Consider the following 8,553-nt stretch of genomic DNA (forward strand, 5'->3'; position numbering starts at 1 on the left):
ATGAGCACTGGTGCTGAATCTGGAGGAATTGTAGATGGTGACACTATGATTTCAAAGGTGGGAGGAAACTACCATGAGGAAGGAATGAGAACCAGAAGCAGCAGTGACACAGCCCTTCTCCCTAGCCTTTCTCTCTCTCTCTCTCAGGTTCTAACTATCTTTTTATCTTTCTGTTAGTTTTTTGTTCTGCAAACTTTTCTTTGTTGCTGATTTTACATTTGTAGAGGTTTTTTTTATATATATATTTATTTTGGGATTAAAATCAAAAGATTCAAAAATCTTATAATTAGTAGAATTTAATAAAATAAACTAGTCTCCATATAGTACAGACTGTCATAATAATAATTTTATATTATATATTTTTTTAACACATTATACATTTTATATCTTATTATTCTTCAAAAATTATTTTGATATAATTCGCTTGAATTAGACTAATGATAATTACTTTAGATAATTTCCACAAATTAAAGTGTATAAGCTCAAACTTACATGACATCTCAATCCGTAGTATATTATATAAAGAGGAGAAGTACTCATTTATTAAAAAAAAATTATAAATTTTTGTAAATTAAACTATGTACTTTCGGAAGAATATAGTGTAACCTAGTGTTCTCTCAAAAAAACATAATGTAATTTGTAAGAATTTATAAACAAAAATTTTATAAATATAACCCTTTCCAAATCGCCAAGAGAAAATTTTGTATTATCTGATTGTTTGTACCTTACATTTAAACATGTCCAATAAAAATGTTACTTGGGCTTAGCTCAAATGTTAATCGGATTTTTATTATAAAAATAAAAGAACAAGGGGAAAAATATTCAATTTAGTGCGACACAGTTAATAAGACTAGGTATGATGTACCTAGTCTTTTTTTTCTTTTTTTTTCTTTTATAATATTGCACTTGGTCTAGTCTAGATTTGACAATCTAGCCAACAAGGACTGTACGATAAAATTAAATAATAATAATAATGATAATCAGTTTTGAGAATATTAATGCTGAAAAAGTAATTGCTGGATTTGTAATTAAAAAAAAATTAATTTATTTGCATTTAATACAAGTATATAATGTGATCTGACTGGTTTAAGACAGAATTAGCCAAATCACATACACTTGAAGGTTATGGGCCTTAGAATCATTGTTTTAAAACCTCACCTCACTCCCGGGTTGACCCGGGTCAATCCTGACCCCTCCCCTATGAGGGTTGGGGTCACAAGTTGGATCCTATATGCACATCGACCCCTCCGACTCCCAAAATTCGGCCGGGTTTTAGTGACTCCCGAGTCAAAGGATCAAAGAGAGTCACTACATGTTTTTTTTTAAAAAAAAAAATTCCCTGAAACAATGTCGTTTTATTAAAAAAAAAAAAAAAAATGCTTATAAACCTAAATCTAATCATTCTCTTCTCTCCCAGTGACCTAGACGTCTTCAATCTTCACCTCGCTTCCGTGAATCTTCTAGAAAAGGTAAGAATTTTCCCATTCAAATGAAATCCTTACAGCGATTGATGGAAAACAAAAACTCATTCTTACTTCCTTTAAATTTTCTTTGTCAGAGACCTTATCAAAAGATGCAGAACCGGGTCACCGTAGTGACCCCATTAGAATATGAGTTTTGTACTTTGATATCTTGATACTTTAATTATGTTGTGTAATATTGACTTGTGGTTGTAATTGGTGAATTATGTTAAGTATATTTTGAATCTTTGAAGATTAATTGGTGGTTTGTTTTTTAATATTTTCATATATATATATATATATATATATATATATATATATATATATATCAGCGTAGTGACCCCGTGACCCCATGACCCTTGACCTCGGCCGGGTCGATGGCCGGGCCGGGTTTTTAAACACTGCTTATAACTGTAGCAAGTTAGTCTGGTTCTATGGTGGAATAGGCTTCTCTTTGGTTTGTATGTGTTGTGACTCTTTCTCAATGGAAGTGATTAGGGAGGGAATCTGCAAAGATACTTCGACGCTCAAGTCAATATCAATGCGAGGTGTTTATAGTTTAACTAAGAGATATGTACATGGGATTGTTCTCTCTGTATTTATAGTATGTTTTGTGTGTCGTCTTTTGTTGGCGGCATCTCTTCTTATTTAGGGTGATTGCTCTTCTGTCACAGTTGTTACCCTACAGGCTATTTCTTGATTAACAAGTCTAGATGCTAGTCTATTTTCATAGAGTGGTGGCAAGTTGAAGCTATCTCATTTACACTTGTTGTCATGCGCGTTGGACCTTGTGAAATCTCTATGTCCTTTCATAGTCTTTAAGTTTTGCCTTGCTTAGTACGATAATCTGTGCAATGGGTCTATTCTGCGTAATAAGAATAGTCTGCGCAATGTGGACATTGCACCCACCACCTCGGGATCCCTCATAGGCCTCTAACTATTAGGCCTATACGTTATCTGGATCATAATGTAATCCAAAAGGAAAGCTTTAGTTGATTTTAATTTTCCAACAGTGTGAAATAATACCAATTTCAGTGCTATATTTTGTTTTATTTTATTTATTTTTGTGGTAGTAACTGAATCAAATACAAAAGTGTGCTTTATGATAAATACTTTTTGCTAGTTTTTGCTACTTTTTGCTAGATAAAAAAGCAAAGTAAATATTATTTTGGGTCCTCAACAAAAAATACGAAATTCATTTTAATTCCTTAAAAAAAATTCAATTTGTGGTCTCTCAGAAATTATAGTTATTTGAAATTGTAATCGCTCAGAAATTCAAAGAAGAACCACATTAGTCTAAAAAAGAATTAAAATAAATACTTTTTTCAAAGAAATTAAATTGAGTTCCGTGTTTTTTATCGAGGATCCACAAAGAGTATTTACTCTAAAAAGTAATAATATTGGCATAGACTTTTTTTAGGAGAATAATAAATATACTAAACTTTTTTCGTAGAACATAGGAAAATTTGCCTGTCTTTCATCAAAACAATTGGTTTCAAAACAATTAATATGACTACTTTTTCTATAAGTAAATGTCTTTTTGGATCCTGAACAAAAAACACATATCCTATTTTAATTTCATAAAAAAAATACTTATATTAGTCTTTTTTGAGGAATTAATATGAGTCTTTTTTGAATTTCAGAGAATCACAAATCAATTTTTTTTCTGATGAATTCCGTATTTTTTGCTGAGTGCCCAAAATGATATTTACTCTTTTTCTATTTAAAAAAAGAAAAAAGAGTTTTCAATTTATTTAATTTTTTGTCTTCTTAAAGTCTATCAAACAAGATTCGGCCCATGCGTTATCACTATTACACGAAAGAAACTCAATCAAAATATATAAATACCAGACTGATTCTTAAGCCCAATAAAAATTGTTAAGCCCATTTCTATGCTCTTCTTGGGATGCCAAGGAAAAGTAGAATTAGCTGGAGGAGCACTTGCAATTGGGTTTGCAAACATTACAGCTAATTCATTACTCAAGGGTCTTATAATGGGAATGGATGCAATTTGTCGCCAAGCATATGGAGCAAAGAGATGGTCAGTTCTAAGCCAAACCTTTTGCAAAACCTTGTGTCTCCTCCTTCTTGTTTCCATACCAATTTCACTACTATGGCTAAACATGACACCACTCCTTCAGTAGCTTGGTCAATACCACGAAGTCACGAAGGTTGCACAAGTTTACATGGTTTTCTCTATTCCAGAATTGATTGCTCAAGCTCATCTAAATCCATTAGGGGACGTTTGGTTCAGGAAATTTTTTTAGAATAGTAGGAAAATGAAATAGATAGAGAAATGATTGGAAAGATAGATAAAGTGAGATAGGTAGAAAAATGTAAAAAAAAGTTGTTTGGTGGGGAAAAACTTTACTGGGAAAATTAGGTAACTTTATGAAATCAACAGTGCATTAAAAGTCAGATAATCGGTTTTCCGAAAAATTCCACCTTCAACTTGAGTTTCTAAACAGTGCGGATATCTATATTTATCATAAATCCAGACAAATTGGATAGATGGGTTTTTGGTGAAAAACGTTGAAACAAACATGGTGTTTCTAAAAGCCATACTTGAGAAAGATAGATATCCGCTGAAAAGCTTCCAACCAAACACCACCTTAAGGTCTTTCTTAAGAAGTTTAGGCTTAACAACCCTACCGTTTGGATATACTCTTTTTTTTTCTCCAAAAGCTATTTTCTTTAAGAAAAGAAAAAACACTTTTTATTACAGAGTTCGTTTGGATGTTTGCTTTAAAAAAAAAACATAAATCATGAAAAATAATAATCAAAAACCTACCTTTTTTTGAAAGCTCAAAAATCTAGATTCTAAAAAAAATAAAAGTCAAAATCCAAATATTTAAAAAAATAAATAAATAACTTTAATTTTTGTAAAAAAAACCGCAAAGCATAAACAGTCATTCTTAAACATTAACGGGCCCTTACTATAGCTGCCTCTTTTGCTGCCATTTTACACTTTTCCATAAATTATTTCTTAGCTACATATTTGAAGTTAGGGGTGAAAGGCATTGCCTTAGCCACTGGTTTGAATTGAAGAAGCCTTTAAAACCTTGGGAAGGAGCTACATTAATTCTCTCAGCCTTTTTCCATGGTTGGAGACCATTACTAAATCTTGCGTTGCCTAGTTGCATTTCAGTGTGCTTGGAGTGGTGTGTTACGAGATAATGCTCTTTCTATGTGGCTTGTTAAGCAATCCACAAGCTACAGTAGCTACCATGGGTGTACTTATTCAAACAACTGGTTTTCTTTATGTTTCCCCATTTTCATTAAGTGCTGCATTGACTGGCAACCTTCCCGTGCCCAAAGTACAACCACGGTTGGCCGTGTCATAGCATTCACTTTTGGGGTCTCAGCCTTCATTTTCTTGATGTTTGTGAGAAAAGTGTGGGGGAAACTTTTCACAAATGAGACACAAATTATTGATATGATCACAGCTATACTTCCAACCCCTATGTCGTTTACAGAGCTACTCAATTAAACAGCATACAATTTGATACTGTACAAGGATATTTTTTGAGTGTATAGTAACTTGCATTAGTGTTTATCATATAGGAGATAATTTTATCTCATATCAAAATATGTGAGGTCCATAATTCTTTTTTTTCCTCCTGCTTGTTTTTACATGGGCCTCACTTTTATATATATATATATATATATATATATATATATATATATATAGGGGAGGGATCCTTTGACTCCAGAGTAAGATTTAAAAGTCTTACTCCTCATCCCAGCCCTTGATTTCCGTTCATCCAACGGTTATCATTTATTTGAAATTAATAATTAATTAATGCATTAAATTACTAAATGATAACCGTTGGATGAACGGAAATCAAGGGCTGGGATGAGGAGTAAGACTTTTAAATCTTACTCTGGAGTCAAATGATCCCTCCCCATATATATATATATATAGAGGTAGGATCATTTGACACCGGTGTCAAATTTAAAGTTTGACACCTCATCTGAAGATCGTTAGATCAAAAAAGATCAACGACTCTGATTTGTAAGCATGTGATGCCATTGATCTTTTTTGATCAAACGGTCTTCATATGAGGTGTCAAACTTCAAATTTGACACTGGTGGCAAATGATCCTACCTCATATATATATATATATATATATATATATATATATATATATATATATATATAGGCAGGATATTCTTACACCGGTGTAAGAGTTGGAAGTTTTACACTCAATCTTGACCATTGATCCACTTGTATCCAATGGCTCACGTTACTAAAAAATTAGAGCCCCTAGATATAAGTGGGATCAATGAACAAGATTGAAAGTGTAACTTACGTTGGTGTAAAATGATCCTGACCCACATATATATATATATATATATATATATATATATATATATATATATAAATATAAATAAAAGAAGGGATAAGTTATTCTACCTACTCTTATTTTGCCTATCTTTGTCTATCCTTTTAATACCGTTAGATTATAATCTCATTCGACGATAGAGATTTACAGAATAAAATAAACTATTTCCCTCATTTCTTTCTCTTCACTGCCTCCCACACCCTTTCTCTCTCTCCTCTCCTTTCTCCATAATCCGTTTTATGGTAAAACTAGTAATTCTAAACACCTATACCAGGTTTAAGGCAGAGATAGCAAAAGGTGCAACCTCATCCCATAATTCCAATCACCGACAAAATGAAGAAAATCCAATAAATAAAAAGGGAAATTTTTAGATGAAGGACCTCTAAATTGTTGAATGGTTCGAATGATGGTTGAGACCTCCTTAGTTGAGAAATAAAATAAAAATGTTGATTGATTTTTCTACAATACAATGAGTTACAGGCACAAATTCATTAATCGGTTTTTTTTTGTTTTCCTGATTCAATTACTATAATTCTACAATACAATGAGTTGCATCATCATATGTTATTATTTAAAAGAAAAACGCTAAATACAATTCTACAATACAATGAGTTGTCTCTATCTTTGTCGACGAGGAGGAGAGAGAAAGAGTGAGAGGCAGTGAGGAGAACAGAAGGGTTTATTTTATATTATAAATCTTCACCGTTGGATAAGATTATAATATAACGGTGTTGAGAGAGGTAGTCAAATGTAGACAAATTGAGAGTAGGCAGAATAACATATGCGATATAAGAAATAAAATTATCTCTTATAATATGAGAAACATTAATAACTAGTTTTATATATATATATATATATATATATATATATATATATATATATATATATATCACGTGCTACAAATAGTTAGAATACCTTTTTTTTTTTAATTCTGGGCATATAAAATTAATTATTAAACAGTGGTAGTAGGCCCAATACCACCGTTACTGAGACACAATTTTTATGAGTCTAATGCTCTTTGTCTAGCAGACAGTTATGTAGGTCCACGTACAACCAACGCTTGTTAAAAACTAAAGAGGGTTCACTTATTACCTTTTTTTAAAAAATTATAAATGAGTAAAAAAAATTATAACTATTTTTATTGCTTAATTATATAACTCTCATAAGTTGAAACTGTTTATCAAGTTTTATTATTCAGTTTATAATATTTGATATAAAATTAATTTATAAAAAGGTAATATAATACCAACAACCAGACTATCGCTGTCTATGTTTCCACATTTTACGTTAACCTTGATATTCTAAGTTAAACGTTTGATCTCGATAATTATGAGTATTATTATTATTATTATTATGGGTTTTATAAGAGTTATGTTGTAGGAAAAGTGATTGTGTAATGTTATAGAGATTCGTTTTGCGTGCTGTAATTTCTTTTTTTTCTTTTTTCTTCAAAAAGTGTGGGCCCCACAAAATGTTGTGTGTGTAGGAAAGTTTGTTGTGTCACGTTAAATGACAAATGCAAACCCCTATTATTATTATTAGTTATTGGATTAAGTCTTGATCTTCCTTATATTAATATAGGATTTTATATTTCTCATTCAACATGAGAATTGAATTCTCATGTTGTAGAGACAAAAAATATGGGACCCGTATGATGGAAAAAATTATGTGTAGGACCCACGTTGGCACGGAAATCGAAAGGTGTGTAGGAAAATTCAAAATCTCATGTTAAATGAGAATTATAAAATCCATTAATATATCTAAGGGGTTTCAACTTCTCATTCAACAGAAGATCAAAATTTTTTGCAGCTGCATAAGAAGTGATTTCCCCTATATCTAATTATAAAAAACTATTATTGCTTATTGTAAAGAATCTTGGGATAGACCACCCCAAAAGGTAGTTCAAAGGGTGAGAGTGCCCAAGATCTTATAAACTCCACATTAGTTGCTCATACAATCAATGTGGGACTATACATCTCAACACGCCCCCTCACACGAGAGCCCATTGGGCTAGAAGCGTGGATATTGCACATGCCCAATTTTTGGTTTATCTTTTTGTACTTTTATTTTTAATTCCACTTAAAGTGGGGGCAGTGAGAATTGACTCTGATACCATGTAAAGAACCTTAGGATACACCACCCCAAAAGCTAGCTTAAAGGGTGAGAGTGCTCAAGACTTTATAAACTCCACATTAGTTGCTCATACAACCAATGTGAGACTATATATCTCAACACTTATTATGAGGCCATATAAACTTCTCAGTTTATGGATAGCTATTGATGAGCTTAGCTCAATAAGTATCTGTGCTCTTCTTTTTCTTTCTTTTTTGGTAACAAGGTATCTGAGCTTTTTTTTTATATATATAAATCAGTATCTGAGCTCTTTAAGTACAACTAATTGGATCAATGTTATTAAATCCGGCTTGGTTATTGATTCGGTCGAAGTATTGGGTCACTGGTTCAACTAGTGGATTACTGGTTCAACCGCATGACCCGATAAGCATATGTAAATCTACAATTCATATTAAGAGATCTATAAATATACTTAAATACTTATAAAAAATATATCAATTTCAAATATTTTAATATGAAAATAATAAATTACACACCATTGTCCAACAAAAGATTAATCAAACATATAATATTTGTGATACTAGTGTTTCAGGTTCAGTAAACGACATCTCTAACTATAAATCAAATCAAAATTCCCTGCATATTGCATAATCAAGATAATATTAGTGTTGTAG

At 31.6% G+C, this 8,553-nt stretch overlaps 1 pseudogene; it reads left to right on the top strand.

The window, feature by feature from the left end:
- Positions 1–4,950, top strand: LOC133311468 (protein DETOXIFICATION 53-like; annotated as a pseudogene).
- Positions 4,951–8,553: the final 3,603 nt, after the last annotated feature.

Source organism: Gastrolobium bilobum, unplaced genomic scaffold, assembly GCF_033153095.1.
Source record: "Gastrolobium bilobum isolate Gb01-03AN ecotype WA unplaced genomic scaffold, APGP_CSIRO_Gbil_v1 utg10537, whole genome shotgun sequence".
NCBI lineage: Eukaryota > Viridiplantae > Streptophyta > Magnoliopsida > Fabales > Fabaceae > Gastrolobium > Gastrolobium bilobum.